This window comes from Amblyomma americanum, chromosome 1 (assembly GCF_052857255.1).
Source record: "Amblyomma americanum isolate KBUSLIRL-KWMA chromosome 1, ASM5285725v1, whole genome shotgun sequence".
NCBI classification, from domain to species: Eukaryota; Metazoa; Arthropoda; class Arachnida; order Ixodida; family Ixodidae; genus Amblyomma; species Amblyomma americanum.
This window is the reverse complement of record NC_135497.1, coordinates 124,912,959-124,931,673: the sequence shown is the minus strand read 5'-3', so window position 1 is coordinate 124,931,673 and position 18,715 is coordinate 124,912,959. Positions and strand designations below refer to the sequence as shown.

General features: G+C 45.1%; 2 long non-coding RNA genes across 2 annotated transcripts; one reads left to right on the top strand and one right to left on the bottom strand.

Annotated features, from left to right (window-relative positions):
• Window positions 1-706: 706 nt before the first annotated feature.
• Window positions 707-6,405, bottom strand: LOC144113619 (uncharacterized). Its single transcript, XR_013310837.1, has 3 exons — window positions 6,313-6,405; window positions 2,768-3,843; window positions 707-2,366 (listed from the first exon to the last, which is right to left on the bottom strand). It is a non-coding gene; the product is annotated as an uncharacterized LOC144113619 (long non-coding RNA).
• A 5,052-nt stretch (window positions 6,406-11,457) lies between these two features.
• LOC144135718 (uncharacterized) lies at window positions 11,458-14,843 on the top strand. Its single transcript, XR_013315552.1, has 2 exons — window positions 11,458-11,679; window positions 14,737-14,843. It is a non-coding gene; the product is annotated as an uncharacterized LOC144135718 (long non-coding RNA).
• The last annotated feature ends 3,872 nt before the right edge of the window (window positions 14,844-18,715 follow it).

Here is an 18,715-nt window from a genome sequence, read left to right as displayed (position 1 = left end):
TCACTACTTTTGCCAATGCCCTAAATATCTATGCTCCGGTCCTTTTGCTTCATCTAAGTACAGAACAGTTTTGGATAATTCTGTAGCTTGCGGTAACTGCTTGATAACCAGATGTGGAATGCCTGGTAGCACTTTTTTTCTTCATCTCCAAGTTTTTTTCTCAGATTTGGTCCTTTTTTTAAGCACATTTTTTTTCCAGTTGCATATTCAAGGCTACCTTGCAGGCCAGTGAGGTACGGCTCTAGCACGAACCAATGCCTCAGTCAAACCAGTTCGTGACTTTTAATTATCTTGGTACCGATTAAAACTTTTACAGCCTTGTTTTTCCTTTGCATGATGGTTTCCTTCTTGTTTCAGAGGATTCCAAAATTTCTTCCGGCTGTTTTATCGTGTTTTAAATTTCTATTCTTTCCTCCTTTTGGATATGGTAATTTTGTTGCTGTTTTCTGTATACTTCTTGCGTGGTGTTTTGTAGCCGCTATATGATATTACTGCTTTATGTTTTTTCCATTTCTGTGTATATATTATACATTTCTGCTTATACTGTTTCATTTTAACCCAATTGTGATGTTATTGTGCACAGTTATTTGTGCTGATTACATTATAGTCTGTTGTTTTTCATTACAGAGTGCTTGAACATGACTTCCTTGCCAGGACCTCCCTGTCAGGGACCTGTTTTGGCAGTATCAAATAAAGGAGGGCATGATCACATATTTTTGTTGTATTATTTATTTGTACAGATCCGGGTTTGGATGTCCACAATAGGACGGAGAAGATAGCAGCATAATTCATGTAGACAGCAAACATGTCGTCCCGCAGGACCAACAGCATCAAGTTTTCTGTTCTTGCCTGTTTTCATAAAGTTGCTCCCGTTACCACTGGGTGGGATATCGTGCCTCACAACCACATGATCACTTCAAAAAAATGCTTCTACACACTGCAAGTCTGCTTTACAGGTGTGAAAAGAGCACATATGCCCATGTGTTTTTATTGCAGTCATACTATTATGCTGTCATTCTGCTGACCAGCAAGCAGTTCTGCAGTTATTCTTTGACCTTTATTTGAACTCTCTTTTTGTTGCAACACACAGAAGAGAAACTCTGCCATGTTGTCGCAGTGAGCTAGCAGCCACCTTATTTTGATTTTGAGGTCTAAATGGTGACAGAAGAAGCAGGAGGACCTCATCATGCAAAAGGATGAAATGACTGCACCAGGCATTTTTGTAGAATCTTTCTACACACATGCGCTTATATATGCATACACACAAACTTGTTGTTTCAAATTATTCAATACAGATTTTTATTTGAAAAGCAGCGAAAGGTACGTCTATGCAGGTTGATTATGCAGCAAGGCAGACATCAACAGAATCGTAATTCGAGATATGGACCACAGAAAATATGCATTTGGCAGCTCGTAAAAATTGCCTTTCCCACATTACATGTTCCTAAAAGGGCGTTGCTTACATCACCTATGTTCTAAGACCGCCCATTTTCGATATGCAACGTGAGAAAACCCAACTTGAGTTCTCTGAAGCTATTTTCATGTTCGATATCTCGAGGCTTCATACAGGTTCTGAAAAGCTATGCTTGCCTCCGATTTTTACACCCTTCAATTTCACAATATAGCATCGTACCATGCCATTACACTCTGAACAATGTTGCCATAGAATCAGTACCCACCATCAAGTATTTCGGGGTTCACATAACATCCGACCTTTCTTGGAACAATCACATAGACGCGATTATTAAAGGGGACATGACATGTTCTCCCCACAAATCATGATTTTATGTTACTGCCACTGGCCACGGCATTATTAACTATACATAAAAAAGGCGTACGGCCCTATGTGCACATTTCAGCTGGAAAGCTAGAAATTGCAATTAGAAGTTATCGGTTCTAATCCCCTCCCGATGGCAGTGACGGCCATATAGATGCAGCCTGAGTGACGTCATAAATCGTTAGCACTGTCATCATCTCCAAAACTGCCGCGCACAGTCAGTGTGGAGCACAACATGCACCTATTTAAGTCCCGCCGTGGCACACTGCGGTGAAGTCTCCAAGATCAGACATGAAACAGGACACAGGCCTTTGTTGCCTTTGTCTTTTGTCCCCCTATTGTGGGGTGTGGGCTCCTCATTCTCTTGCCAACACCCCTTCTTCACCCCTAGCATGAACAATAAACAACCCACTGCCCTATCCTCACTATGCGCAGTTCAGTTCCAGGCAAGCACGTGACCATTGGTTTATGGCGTCACAGATCGAGGGTGCACCAGTGTTGCCTGACTTTCACACGGTTCAGGATAACTTAAATACAAATTACTTGTCGCACCAAATCAGCCTATATCTCGCCTACTTGTTCAGATATACTTAACAAACTACATGCAATAAACAATTTGAGTCTGAAGAATGGTACCATGACCTCTTCAACAAGGCATCGAAAGCATCTGAATTCCTTCAATGCAACCTTTGGTTTATGAAACCCAGACACAATGCTTTTAACATAGAATTAATTAGTGTGCTCGAAATGGAATATACCTCCTTGATTTCTAACAGATGCACATATACTAACAAAATCGGAGTTTGGAGAATGAGCCTGCGCAATTTATATCTAAGAATTACTGAGTATCAAAGAAATGAAACAAATATCTGAACTTACCTCTGCTCAAAGGACAGCAAATATTTTCCATTCCCTCCTTTTTCACAAATAATACCATAGTCACTCTTACTTCACTTTGTGCCATATCACACCAACCTGTCCTGTTTTTACCTGCATTGATCACCAACTGAAAGATGCACATACCTTTCCTCAATTTGCTTTTTTCATTCACCTTTTTTCCACCCCATTCGTTACTGGAATCAACTGCCTGGTACCACTGCATGTGCCATTGATCATGATAAATTTGAAGCCAGTCTGAAATGTTACCTCCAGCTATAGTCGTGACCCTTCCATTTTTCTGTGCCTTTTGTGCAAACAATGCACTCAAATGAACATGACAGTCTACTGCTATCTGTCTTTATATTAACGTGATAGCGTTAATGGTCCCGTTATCCAGAACATCTGGTGTCAGCGTTGTGAGCAAAAAAAAAAAAACACTGGCATGGCTCTGGCAGGTGGTCCGCACAGAGCAACCTAGGAGGCAGATGGGCCACATAGGTCGTGTAACCTTGCACCGTCCTCACAGCCTGCCCACTGGAAAAGAGCCAAGTGCCTACCATGGCATGGGCCAGTTAAATGAATGATTGGTCGCTCGGGAAGAGCAACCGGGGCCGCAGAAGGCCCACTGCTGGGAGCACCTGCCATCACAGGGCAGTGGCGCATCGCTTAACCGCTGCACCACCGCGCCAGAAAGGGTACGAGGACTCCCGGCGATCTATGACTGTAAATTAGAGAATCACCTGTATATATGACAATTAACTCATTATGCTATTTGAGGCTAAAGGTGAACATAAAATCTTATATTCTTATATTTGCGGTATTCAGTGTGTTCCAGTTTATACCAGCAAGGTTCAGGTCACCAGCCATGATAATTTTACTTCCAGACATGTGCTTGAGCATATAATACAGAGCCAAGATAGGTTCCTCCAAAATTCTAAAGTGTGTAGATGGTATCCACATGTAAGAGACATTCTTGGAGATGCAGCTTGCACCGCACAGCTTCAACACCAGGGACATCTGCCATTACAGAGGAAGATACGCTTTGTTACAAAAATGCAACACCCCCTTCCCTTGATCCTACTTCCCTGCACAAAATCACATACCCGAGTGGTACAACTACAGTCTGGCTTGCATGGCAAAACGAGTTTGAGACTCTTGGTCAGACCAAAATGTGGGCTGCAGTTTGCCTGAAGAAACAGATGCGCGTTCAATAAAGGTTCGTCTTTGTAAGTACAGAATATAGTCGGCAGTTCCAAACCTGGCCAACGTGGCAAGCAAAAAAAAATTAAATTTTAACCCTTGTGCATACGTGCCTCCATATAAATACCTTCAAGCATGGCATAATTAAAATCGCCGTACTCTCAGCTATCTAAGACGTAATCTTTGAGATGCCCTGTTAACCACTTGAAAACTTGCATATCAGACTTGTTCTTGCCCAACTTGAATTCACGTTCCCCATGTGGTCACCACACCAAGCCTATTTAATACAATTGTTCAAGTGAATTCACACCTGCACAGCACATTTTCTAACCATAAAATATGACCAGTAATCAAGCGTTACTAATGTTAAGTTACCGCTATCACTCACTAAAGTTAATTACAACACTAGAGTTACGTACGAAGATTGCTTTGCTTTGTCCAAATCAGGCATCCTACTAACCTTCCCCTAGCAGAACCACATTGTGCATCCCGTTGTCTTTATAAAGACAGCAGCTTTAGGCACTTATTCGGTCGCACCACTGCTGCTAATTTGACAGCCCTCCTGCAAACCATAAGCTGCTGGAATGATATTTCTGATCACACCGCTTCCATTAATGACCCTGCAGTCTTAAATCACCAAGAGCTGTTATGCTTTTCCTGGTTTATTTTGTGCTGTCTTGTACTTTGTTAGTCATGTTTTAAATGTTCATTTAAACAGCAGAAATATAATGTGTTGTGTACTATTCTCCAAAGCCTTATATTGTATTACATATGATTTTCTGCACCACGTGCAGTTCTGTAACTTCTTTCCTACATGCTTGCCTTTTGTGTAACCCATTCATGGTGAAGCTTCAGAAGTTTGAAATATGACAGTGGGTAATGTGAAATTTGAGTGCAGCTCTTCAAATGCCACTTGCCACCACTGGCAGGTGACGTGTTACACTGCTAGCCACCTTCCAGTTGCCCATTCCTCCACTCTCTCCCTGGCAGGTGGCGTTTCACTCTGCTACCACCTGCCACGCCAAGAGTGGAGGAATGAGCAATCAGTTAAGACGTTGAATGCAGGAACATGCGCTCAAGAGCTTCTCTGTAAAAAAGTGATGTCCGACATGTATGCGGCTTTTTTCTCTCCTTCGCTTTCTGTATACGCCCTCCGCACATAATACTCCTATTAGAAGCGTGTGAGTGTTTTGACTAAATGAATCTCCTGTTGAGAATTCGCGACGGAAGGGCAATGATTGCTTTGGCTAGGTGCACAGCAATTTATAGCACAGCTGCAGCGTAGAACTTAAATGCATGAGGAATTAAATGATGAGGCGGTATAAGCAGCATCAGCCCCAATTCCTTTGCAGTCTAACTAACAAAACAGTCCCAGATTAAGCGTTAGAAGGTGGCGGAAACACCCATGGTCGTATTAGCACACACGTAATTGCTGTGCATTTTTCAAATGACAAAACATGTGATCCCCACGTATAGCCATGCATAGCAATGCGTGAAAGAGTGAAAACTTCATTGTGCAGTCGATATGACAGTAGAAGTTCTTGGCACACTTAAATATTGGCACCTCACAAACAGCAGCACAAAACAGCCCATTATTGCCTTTGCAAAACCATGTTAACAGAGCCCATGATGCCAGAGGAATGTCTGCAACAGAAAGGTGCTGTGGTAAGTGGACACAGACATCATAGGCACAAGGTAATATCTAGCTATGTACTTCGGTTCGTAGCGCTTTTCTCTTTTATTTTCTGGCGAGAATTACATCGGTAGTGGGGCCTTGTTAGGCTCAGGCCAGCTGCCTTTGACTTGGCCGTCGAAGACCATGCTCTGTGCAATATTGAAAATAAATAAAACAAAAAATGCCTTCGTTTGAAAGCGAAAAACTAGCAGGTCTACCAATATTCCGAACTCTCCGCGATGTCCTGGCGTGATCGTTCACGTTGCGTACTGGTGAACGATCCTACATTTTCGCTGTGGCACTATTATAGATTGAAGCCCAACTGAGCGCCAGGAATTCACACCCACACAACTTCCACAGCAAAGTAACCGGGACGCGTGACAGGCAAGGCGAAAGACTCGCTGCACAGTTCTTTAACTGACACAACTTTAAGTGCAAAGTAGCATGCAGACGCGAGAGGCAAGACGAAAGGCTCACTGCAGTTTAATTCACACAGAAATAAAACATACAATGCTCGGTGCGACTCACCGGACCTGGCGTTTAAAATTAATGAGCATCAGTGCCGTCAAAGGTTTGTATTTCGTGTAGAGCTCATCCTCCACCATTCAAAAAAACAGCCTGCTGGTACTTAATGTTCAAGTAAAAGCAAAGCTTTACTCCACTCTAGCACTCGTTGCTCACACACTTGCCTGCCATGTAAGGCCAGCTACGAAACTTCTGCTCCATATTTCCAACAATCGTACGCACTGAATCACTTGATATACCTGAAACGTTCACCTACCCTTCGTAAGCTTACGTCTTGGGAACTATTCGCGATGTTTTGAAATGTAACACAAGCAGCATGGAGGCGGCCATCTTGTCTAACGCTTTATGGTCCCCTAGCGATCAACGCCAGTACTGCCATAGCAAGCATATTTGAAAGCAAAACAAAAAAAAAACATGTCGAAATGCATGCCAGCACTTTTAAATGCTCGAATTTTAGCTTTCCTAACACTGAATAACGTACACGCCCCAAGTTGTCAAGATTTCACAATGGTTTTTACGTTTGTAAGTTTGCAACACAGTGGTTGGCAAGCAAATTTGGCTGCTGATGATGACACTAGCACAACAGCGCTTATGGTATAAATGGCGCGGCGTTTGAAAACGATAGCGCTATGTTTGGGCCAGTGCAGACGACGGGTGCCGTTTGAAAACGTGCTGACGCAGATGATTCGTGTCGCAGTGGTTTTGATAAGCTAGCGTGGCAAGCGAAACGCGCAGAGTTTTATACGGCAATGGTGCAGGTGAGACGCCATGTTTCGAAGCTTCTCTTTTTCCCTTGCTCGCAAAATGCGCCCTTCCAAATTATTCAAAAGGAAGTGCTCTGAGGCTAAATGGCGGTGTTGAGAGAGCGAAAAATGCTCGACAATACCATGTATACATTACCAAAGATCGGCCTAAGGTGCGCAATCATCAAAGCAGTACAGACACATTCGGCTGTACGTTCTGTGTAAGCACAAGACATAAGTGAATATAAACTGCCATGTAGAATATGAATACGTCTAGTAAATAATTCCAATGAATTTCTTCTTATTTTGGTTTCGCTGTCTAGCATCCGAATAGCAAAGCGGACTAGTGCAATTACGTACACGTTACGTGGGCTTACATAACCAATTAGAATTAAAAAATATTTAGTCGGCATGGACGAAAGTGGTCATCCATATCTACTTGTGCGCTAAGCACTGTTACAACTAAGAAAGCACGCAACTGATGGTTTAATGTCCGTGCGTCTTCAGAACATTGTTTTCGTAGTGAAGGCGCGAATATAGTCCGACGTAACGCAAGCGCGCGCGCGCTGCTTTGGTGAAAAGGCTCCGTCTTTAGTTCGACGCACTGCCGCGGCCAGCGTAACCGGCGGCTGCCAGCGTGCCCCGACGGGCCCGGCGCAGCTTTGGCTCCTGCTCCAATTGCGCGCCGGCGCCGCCGACCGCGTCGACACACAATGCATCGCGCGGAGAAAAATGGCGGATGCCAGTGCGAGCGGCGTGAGTGGCGCGAGCTGCCCAAATATTGAAATTGTGCCGGACATCATTGTGGAACGGTTTATCGAAGCCATAAAACAGCACCCTTGTGTATACGACACCAAAAGGCTGGATTTCAGAGACCACCAGGGCAATGAGAACGCTTGGCAACAGAAGGCGAAGCACCGGTCTCTCTACGGGTAAGTTGTTCCCGTGGAGAGAGCGATGTTTCGCACATACATCGAGCGCCTGCGCTTTCGCCGCAAGCGGTGCACTAGCAACACGAGAGCAAGTTTCTGTCGCGCGGATAACACAATAGCCATGTTTCATTAGTAGCCGCAATGCCGTGGATGGAACGAAACGGATGAGGCGACGCAGAAAAAGGCGCGAACGGAATTCAAACTGCCGGCGTGTCGACGGTCGGCGCGCGAGGCGGCGGTCGTTCTGCGCATGCTCGGCGCGCGGCGTCTGGTCGCATAGGGGGTGGCGCTTCGGCCAGCGCAGCGAAACCGGCGTAGCGAGACTGAACACGTCGGACTATAAATGCGCCTTAAATGGCTCATTGCTTGTTGCCACATCGCCAAGCGTAGTCCTTCGAGGCGGTGTAATATGAGCTGAACGAAATCTAGGTCCGTAGTTTGAAACCTGGGCAACGAATGTAACGCTTAAAATTGCTCCAGCCGTACGCGCGGCATACCTGTGTCGTGCTCACACTTTTATGCAAATGGACCGTTTACTTCACTTTGCATGAGTGATATATGTGCACAAAAACAAATCAAGGGCCTTCATTACACTCTGTGATGCCGTCATCAATATTGGCAGCTTCTCGGCACTACAGCTATGTTACGCAGTGAAGGGATTTCATTGTATTGTGCAGGCACTGATTAAAGCATGCAGTACTGATTGCCCTCCTTCTAAATAACTGGTTTTGATCTCCTCAGGCGTTTAATAGTGCATAGCACCTTGTTTTGAAATTCTTCCCCCTTCTCATTACCTTTTCCTATTCCTGCTTTCTCTTCCTTCCCACCTGGCCGTGGAAGATGCATGTATACCTGCAAGGCCATCCCCACTTCAACCTTTCCCTTCACCAGTTGTGTTTGAAAACACCTACATTCCCATTCCTGTATATTAACCTGACATTCACTGCCACATTTCACGACGCGCAATAAATGAGTGTAAGTGCGCATTTACACAACTTTTAGTAGGCCGTTTCATTTTCCTGCAACTAACGCCACACTGCACTAAAATGAAACCACTGGTGCAGTGAACAGCAGGCACTTCAAAACCTTTAGCCTGATAAATCGAGGCGCCTTTCCTTATGAGGAAAATTCAAATTATGGTAATGGTGCTCAGCGGGAAAAAAGAGGCATCTCATGAATGCCTAGACAGAGCCACCCTGGGAAGTGGTGAGTGAAAAAAGTAGTCCTGGAGACATTACACGGCTCAGCACATTAAATGTTGATTATGGAACTACTATTTTCATTTGCGCCATTTTTGTGTTGCGCACCATTATATTTCATTTATTGCACCTGGCAGGTGCTGCGTGACGAATTGTACGAATGGAATTCAATGTAGCAGGAATGAATAAAACATATGGTTCTGAATTAAAAATTTATAACCTTTACAAAGGCACACATACAACCTAGAACTGGGGGCACAGCTATACACTCCCAACATGTGCCAGTACAGACAAAATATAAATAAACACATCACCACACAAATCAATGTATGCTGTCAAACGGTCACAAACAGTTTCGCCCAACATGGAGGAGTGTGAAAGCCTTTACAATGAAAGTTGCAAGCTATTGCATAAAAAAATAATTTGAAATTCGTTCAGTGCGTTAAGCTGCACTGAACATAATTTTAAGTAAGACTTGTGCAAGGGTGCTTCCAGTGGTAGTAGTGGTGGGCTTGAAGAGTTGCACGAAACATGGAGTCCTTCTTCCATGGCACGAAAGCAGCCGATTCCACGCTGTTTTGTTTTTTTCGTGTCGTCTGAAATCAAGCTACAGTGCGGTTGACCTAATTAGTGCGCAGAAAAAATTAAACGAAGGCAATTAAGGCTACGTGCCTGCCGAGCAAACTAGCAGGGAGCGCTTGGTAAGAAATCGACGAAGACAACTTATTCTTCTGTCTTGTTCGGCGCTCACGATCGATGACAAAACGCCAAAGGGCGAAGTGTTGCTGTATGTGATGTGTGGTTGTCTGTTTCTTTTCCCTTGGGAAATAGAAGACGACCACGAAGTGTGATTTTCTAGGAAAAATAAAGTGCTTTACCAGCATAAGCGTGTTTTTTTTATATGTAGCTGTTGCACAGACGTGACCGCGGGGAACCACCCTTTATGCGCGCTAAGTTAGCAGATTGCCTCTAGCACCTTCCGCACGCATTTGCTTACCATCAGTTTTGTGATGCTGACGTGCGCCTCGTTACCAACGGCAGCCTGAAAGCCGCCCATGGCAAATAACCGCAGTGCCCATAGCACCTGCCGCCGCACCGACAGCACGCTCGCATGCGCACCTCCCAGTCCATCGGCGACTTCGTCGCATAGCCACTCCACAGTCTGCTTCTCCAGCCAAAAAAAGGCGCCGAAACAGCTCGTCCGGCGAATCAAACGCGCCTTCGTGCGCCCTCCTTCGCCGCTGCTCGCGCCGGCGGAGCCGCCTCAGTCATATCGCCGCGTACACCGCCGCTATTTTCTGTCACAAACGCAACAGTAAAATCGACTGCCTCGAGGTGATCACAAAAAAATGTCAATTTGCGCCTGCATAATTAGGTGTGCAACGCCATCACTTCTACCACATCCGTGACGTAATCTGAAGCCACCCATGACGCAAAAAAGCAATATGGCCGCCGGCCACGACCGACCAATAGGAGGGAGGCTAACCATCCATTTTTCGCAAGTTTTTGAAAACTTTGATATTTGACAGTTCAGTAATACGGCCCCAGGAGTCTTGCAAACAGCATCAGCAGTAAGCATGGGCAGCGCCCAGGACCGTTCTGCGCTCGCATCGACAGGCACCATGTGATTTGGAAATGACTACATTGAGAACATGTCACAATGTGGGCAGGGGAAGACAAGCACAGTCATTGCCATAGCATCATTACAACGATAATTGGAGCATGACTGCAAGGGCACTGGAAACGTCAGGCACTTAAAAGGGAATTCATCTCTGAGCTGAAATGAGCCTCTACTAATATGCAAATATATTAAATTATGAGAATGACAAGGAGACTACGCCATGCTCTCATCGGTTGTGCTTCATGCTAACTAGTCACATTTCTCACAAGTTAGCTTAAAAAAGGATAAAAGGGAGCACAACAAAAGTCAACAGCAAAAAACCTTACTGGACTGTTTGAATTGCTAATGGTTTTGAAATTCGCAGATGTCAGGGTGTTTCATGAGCGAAAGAAAAGAGGGATGAGTAAAAAACTGGACCTAAGGACAGGCACGTTAATTGGCACATGGCACCTGAAAGAAAGATAAGAGGGAAGAAAAGAGAGTGCAGTGGTATTTTTGCAAGAAATGGAGAAGACTACGACAACACTGAAAACAAGGCGGAAGTAGAAGAACATGAAGTGGACGTATAAAAGGAGGTATAAAATGCTGTCTGTTATTTAACTGTCAATATTGTTCTCTTGTTTTTATTCATTGATTTTTCAAAATTCACGATTGGTGCTACATTTTTGTCATCATCTTCCACGTAAACTTTGTTTATTCAACTACACCTTGGCCAATCCCCCCGCGTGGGTATGTGCCATATACCTGGGGTGAAGAAGAAGAAGAAGAAGAAGGTATGCCGACGTGGACAGGAGGAGGAATATTCTAGGTGCGGACGTTGGTGCACGGCCGTCAGCTGCTGCAGGAGGTGTTTAATCGCGAGGCCTACTGACCAGGCGTGGTCCCCAGCGGTTGATACCCCGGTCCTGTGGATCATGACGCTGACCCTGTCTTTGGAACGTGGGCCCTGTGTCAACGCCTCCGGATCGACGACTCTGCCAGCGGTTGTTGCTAGCTCCCAGACCTCGTCACCAGTACGAGGATGCCCCAACACCGACATCCAGCTAAGGCGACGTGGCAGTACCGTCTCTTTTCACCTGATCCTCCTCAACACTCCTCTCGTGGAAGAGCGGCGTCTCTTGAAACAAGGTACCGCCTGGGTTTTTGCCCCTACTCCGCGTCCGAGATAGCGCACGAGTCACCCGCCTTTGGTAGCAAGACTATAAGTGCGACTTTGTGGTTTACGTGTGAGGACCAATAGTGTGATAGGACTGCGGTGTTTTCTGTAGCCTTATATTGGTGTATGTGTAGTGCGCTGTTTTGTTTGTTGTTCAGTCATGTGTAAAGTGCGTCTTGAGTTTCCTCTTCGAAGCCTTCTCTCTGCTTTATAGGCTTGCACACATACAGAGCGCTTACCATTCCACACCATAAGTACACTTTTGTGCGACAGGGTGCAAGGCTTTTAGGAACACCTCTTTGAGCTACGTGGTCAGTGTAAACTCTAATGAACAGCAAATGGCTGCATAACACTCCAATGCAGATTGCACTCAAAAACGCATGAGAAGAACCAGTGGGAATTTTGCAGGGCTGACCAATAGATAAAGTATGGTTGAATGTGAGAAAATCCTTCGTCTGCACAAATTTGCGATACCACTCTCCAAGAAGCCAGAGAAGCGCAGAAACTGTGCTGGCAGAAACACACTCAAAATGTAAACACTTCGTTTGGTTTGGTTTATAGGGGTTTAACGTCCCAAAGCAACTCAGGCTATGAGAAATGCCGTAGTGAAGGGTTCCGGAAATTTCGACCACCTGGGGTTCTTTAACGTGCACTGACATCGCACAGTACACGGGCCTCTAGAATTTCGCCTCCATCGAAATTCGACCGCCGCGGCCGGGATCGAACCCGCGTCTTTCGGGCCGGCAGCCGAGTGCCATAACCACTCAGCCACCGCGGCGGCTGTTGTAAACACTTAGTGCCATATTTCTCGATGAACAGACATTGCCACGTACACAGAACAGGTAGGACCGTTCAACCAATGCTACCCATGTTGACATTCCATAAGCATTACTTGTACCCTGCTATTTAAACGTTCTACCTCGGCACCACAAAAAAGACATGAGAGGAGGAACTGGGTCAAGAAATGTGCAGAGCTAAAATTTTTGTATAAAAGTTAACACCTGCACACCACTGCACTTGTGCTTTTTAAACAGTTTCTACAGTTGCAATACACACACAACAGTTGGAAACGTGCAGTCATTCACTAAGTTCACTCAGTACACATCACATCGCAACATGTTACAATGATTGAAGTGACCCCTCCTTCCCTTTCTGCAAAACAGAAGTGCAATACCAGCCTCCTTCTCTACCCAGGCAGTGACATGCAAGGCACCACAGCGGAATGGAAACGGGGACAATGCTTGTGAACTTGATTAATTTTAACCTTGAGAAATTCTTGTATGCTGGGCTCACCAAATGAAAGGTGGTGCTGGTTTTGCAGACATAGATTCCTATAAATCTCAAGACAACCGGGGTACCAAGATAAGAATAGACATGTTCTTGGAGGCAGGTCCAGTACTGAGTGTTCTGTAGCTTGAAACGTTGAAAGAGAAAATTGCACAACACAGCTGCAAGCCCTGAAGATCTTCTGAAAGGCTGCTATGCAGTGCCGGGAGCCAAAGAGGAAGTGGTGCTGTTGCACCTGATTGGCAGAGGCATTGATGCTTTTTCATTAGGCATCTAGATACTAGGCAACACTCTCCATGGCACTTCATTCAAACAGTGTCAATGACAGGCCTGGATGAAAGACGTGTGCACCACAGCATTGCAAAAGGGCGCAGTACCAGGCTTATTTTGTAGCAGGAGGCAGAACCCATTTGCAATAATGATGTGGCGGGCTAGAGAGCTGCAGCAGAGGCAGCAGTTTGTTATTTCGCTCAGTTGAACAAACAGCTTCACGCTTGATCAGCCTGAACAAGGGAGCTGGAAAGGGCACTCACAAGGCTGTAACTGCAACGGTTCACTCGAGCACAAGGCCTGGGTTGGCCGAGTCTGTACATAATGTGGAGCCAGGTCACAGTCTGTGCAGACTGCAAGAAAGGTGAAGACATGATCACCACTGTGTGGCTATGCTCGTAGTGTCCAACATGTTTGTTGGACATCTGTCAGTAATTTGCAGCTTGGTGTAAGCCTAATTGCAGACCAGCAGACAATTGGGTTGTACCTTGTAATAAGCTGGTATTGCCATTGTGTTGGTCGTTGATGAATGCATTCATGATTGCACAGCTCCGTGGGTCCCAAGCCAGCTGCCTGCTACCTCGTCTGATACTGGTTGTTGGCTGTTCTTCGAAGTTTACTGTCGGCAATGCGAACCGCAAACTGCAGCATTCATTAAATGTCTTCGATTCAGAGCTGAACAGTTTGCTTGTGACAGTTTGTGAACAGTGGCAAGCTGTATGATACATGGTCGCTTGTATTTGTGGAAAATATGGAACCAGGTACCGCAGGTGACGACATTGGTGAAGGGGCACTGCAAATTTCTGCAAGTGCTTTGGCTCCATGAAAAGTATTCGACTAGTGGCAACATGCAGCACTACATGGTTGTGAGGTGCCGTTATTCCGAAGCAGTGAAGACGTAGCTGCACCACAAGAATATAAAACAGCTTGCCATTCGCAAGGACATAGCTTGCTGGGAAGTAGAATTCCACACTTTCCCGATTGTTTTCCCATCTAAGATTTCCAGCTTGCCAATACAGGCTGTCAAGCAAGCCAGCACAACGTTAGTGGACTTGAAATCCTTGTCATGCGGGTTTGAATGTCGGAAATCTTCATACGGACTATAAGCGACACAACAGTGGAGAGCTCCAGATTAATTTCAACCGCAGCGGTGGCAAGTTCTGCGAAGATTAAATGCAAAAACGCCAGCATGCTCTGTGTTGTCAATGCATGTAAAAAAATCCCAGATGATGTCAACAGATTCCAAGGAGCAGATGTAGCTCAGAAGCATAGCAGAAACAGGTCTCACTGTCACTACAGTACCCACTGATACGAGCACTGCAGGTAGTAGTGCAGGTCCTACGGCCTGCGGTACTCGTAGCAGTCCCCATTCACATGGCCCTTTGTACCGCAGTGATGGCATGCGTAAATGATGTGCCTGGTTGGCACCCTTGAGAAAGAGCAAGGATACCTGGTCCATACAACTTTTCCAGGCTCCTGACAAGGATCTCGGCCGGCTCCTCCACTCCTTCACCAGCCGACAGATGGTATCCATCACCAGCAAAAAGGTGCTTCTTTGGTGCTTTAGCTACATCCAGGAAGCGATGCTGAAAATAAAATAGAATTTGTTCAGAAATAGGGCAAATTAAGGCAATACGTGAAACATGGTATGATATCTAGGGTTAATGTCCCAAACTGACTTCAGCTATGAGGGCTGCTGCAGTGGAGGGTTCCGAATTAACCTAGACCATTTGCAATATCACAGAGCAGCACATGGGTGCCATTTTGTCACCGGGCTCGGTGAGCGCCCTTGGCACTGAGCAACCAGCGCGGGGAAACATTTAAAGCATCACAGCAGTATAGAGCTGCAGTAAAATTTCACCTTTCTGGTACATTTTCGAAGTAAACAACACATGAATAGGCAGAAACAAAGCAGACCACACAAACACAGCACTTGCTTAAAACACAATTAATTCGAACACGTGAAACTTCTGACATATAAAACACGCATCAGATCAAAACCTGAGTACGCCAGTCCCATCTCGAACCCACCTCAGTTACACCTAACAAATGCGCTCGAATCAATTCAAAGCCATGCCGTCAATGTCATGCATCATGCATACTCTTATTCCATCAGCGTTTCATCTCTGAAGGACAGCCTTGAAAGCCTCTTACTTTGACGCTGCACTGCCAGCCTTTGTTTACATTGTGCATCGCCCCCACATATCTCACCACGCTGTGCATCCGTTTCAGAAAACTTGCCCTGTTGCTCGCACAACAACGTTTTCAGGATCTTTTTCCCCCGAGCTATTGTGGACTGCAATGCCCTTCCCCATGAAGTCGCCGCCACCACATGGCCATTTTCACTTCTCGAAGCCTTTACAATGCATTTTCAAAGGCAATGTTTGTACTTCTTTTTTCCTCAAATATCTCTAACCCCACCCTTCATGTAATACCTCCAGAGGTGGTCTTTGAGGAAAACAAAGTGAAGTGAAGATAAAATGTCCGAATATATATATATATATATATATATATATATATATATATATATATATATTCTTGGCAGGTCACCAAGCAGACATGCTTGGATAAATATTTTAATGCCTGCATGTACCCATTAGCTACGCGAGCTCTGCGTCATGATAGCGAGCATATACTGATACAGTCACCACATCCTGCTGCAATCTTCTGATTTTCTTTAGTTTTCTGCTCCTATTTACCTTTATGTTTTTGAGAATGAATCTGCGAACCGACATATGCACCCACTGATACTGCAATGCGCAGCCATGCATCCTTCATGGCCCGTTTTAACCTTGCTGGCAGGCCTACTGAGAGTTTTGTGACACCAGCCACTGTATCGAACGTACTACTTGCCGTGAGTGAGAGACAAGACCCTGCACTCCACTGAACACTCACTGAGTTAACAGATATCATGATTTTACGTATGTTACCCAGCATTTTAGGTGCTGAAAAACGAACCTTAACATTGGCCAACCTTTGGAGATTGTGTGGCAGAGTGTGAAGGTAAAGAATGACAGCAACAATGTGCTCTGCCTTTTTTTTAAAGCTGTGAGTAAACTGCATTCACAAAACGTGATGGCTGCAGCAATTTTTCTTCAATGCAAATGTGAAGATAAGTTGGGCAACTGGCACATATCAACCGCATACATAGTTGCTGAAAACTTTCGTCCACTTCGTCAGGGCAAGACTTCTTCAGAGAAATCTAAACAAAACATAATCAATGTTCTTTTCATGGCTTTGATATGTGCGCAACTGGATAGTGAAAGTAGTCAGTCGTGTCGCCATGCATTATCATAAGTTGTTACTAAGAGTTCGTGAAGTGAGCACACAACGTGTGGTATACTGCATGCAATCATTTCTCATGCAGCAAGCAGTTAGTATGCTTGCAAGTAGTTGAGAGAGTACGCCAACAAGGTGGAAACTGACTATGATGAAGGATGACAGCTTTGTAGTACCTGTGGGTGCATGCCTCACTTCGCAACTGTTTTGCTCTGAAAAATATGAAGTGCAACTGATACAATAACATATGGAAGCTGAGATGACAGCAGCAGGGGGCGAAGACTATGTCAGTGCATATGCTCAGTTTCTCTTTTACCAGAAGAGGACGGAAGTTACGGCCACATGCGTTAAACAACTTTTCCTAGACTGTTTGTTTTTGTTTCGCCACGAACAAACGGAGATTTCCTGTACGCCGAATAAATGTTGTTGCAAGCCAGCGCCATGTTCATCTGGTCTTCTACTTGCCTTTTTGTGCTCTGTTCACTCCAAAGGCGTACAACAAGACAAGACGAGATCGTGTCATCATGAGGTTCAAGGCAGTTTTGACACCCAGAACCGTCGGCTGAAAGCAGCAGGTTGCCCGACGAGACTGCTATCCAGTGTCGCAGAAGGGATTCTGCAAGCACCTAGAGGCAGGAAATATGTCACAACCACATCAGAATAAAGGAAGCCGTACGCGGTCATTCCTTGCATTAATGGCATTTCCCACAGTCTGAAAAGGGTAAGAGCAAGAGCTGGTGTAAAAGTGCTCAAGTCAGCACCCAACAAGTTAAGAAGCCTGTGCGCCAAAGTCAACATCGAGCAAAGAAAAAAATCAATGCAAGAAAAAACACCTGAAAAACATGTCAAATGTGTGAAAATCGGAGTTTATGAAATACCTCTGTCATGCGGACGCATATACATTGGTCAAACAGGGCGCTGTTTGAATAAACGGCTTCGAGAGCACAAAACATCCCTAAAGGGCGCCATCAGCAGTGAATTAGCAAAACATTGCAGAGAGCATGAATGCACTCCACAGCTTATCAACACAATGGTCATCCCGTCATATTTTGATCAACGGACCAGGGAGATTGAAGAAGCCTTCAAAATCCGACCAAAGAGCGACATATGCGTCTGCATACCTTCAATAGCGCTTCGTGACAGAGAAATTGATTATCTGCGTGCGATGCCTTAATATTTCACCACGTGTACATCTTATGCGTTTTTCATGCTTCTTTTTTTCCTTCTTATACGAGCGAGATGTATATATTCGACGAACATGCATTAAAATCTGGTTGTTATTCAGCGTCGTGTCCCTCCTCTCTCTTTGTCTCGTGCTGCGCTGCTCCCGTCACAAGATCATGCACCAACCAGCCCAAATTTTCACCTTGTTAAAGCACATTTCATGTAAACAGGTAAGTCTGAATGGCCTAGCCAGCAAGCATTCACGCGAGTTGACAAATGTATTACACCACCTGTAACGTAAGCATATGTGCCTGAAATTTGGCACATATGTGCGCTTAGATGCCTGAAGTCTTCATGAAAAAGAAGAAATAATTTTATTGAGCCAGAACCGAGAAATCTAGCATTAACCTTTTGGGGCTGTCCCTAGGACGCACAACTTTTTGGACACGGCTAGTTGTGGGGACGTTTTTTGGACATCTTCGGGAAAAATGGGAACCTCCTGGGGCCATTCCAAATATCCTGATGGGATATTTCTTTGAGATTTTGAGGAGGTTTCGTGTTTGTTGGGGAACGTATGGTACAATATAGTTCAAAAAATTAAGCAGAAAAATGTCTTCCATTTAAGGGGCGCCTCCTAAATCGTGAAAATAAGAGGCGCAGCCCTAAGTCGTGTGTATGCAGGGGCAAATTTAAAGAGGGGCTGTTATTCCACCCCTCCCCCTCCCCGCCAATAAATCGAGAAATTTTTGCTTAGGAAAACCATGCTGTACCAATTGTTTCGAGCAAAAGAAGTCCAAGAAGTACATGGCGCTCATATGGGACCTCACCCCCCTTCCCACCATTCCCTCCAAGAGTTACCCATGAATCCGCCTCTAATTAGTGTGTGTTGTCTATGTATTCTTCCATATACGTAGCGCTGTTCATATTCATGAAAAAATTGGCGGTGGTTTAGCTTTGGTTAAACCTGGAGTGACGCGATAGCTACAGCTGGCCGAGTGGAATATGCTC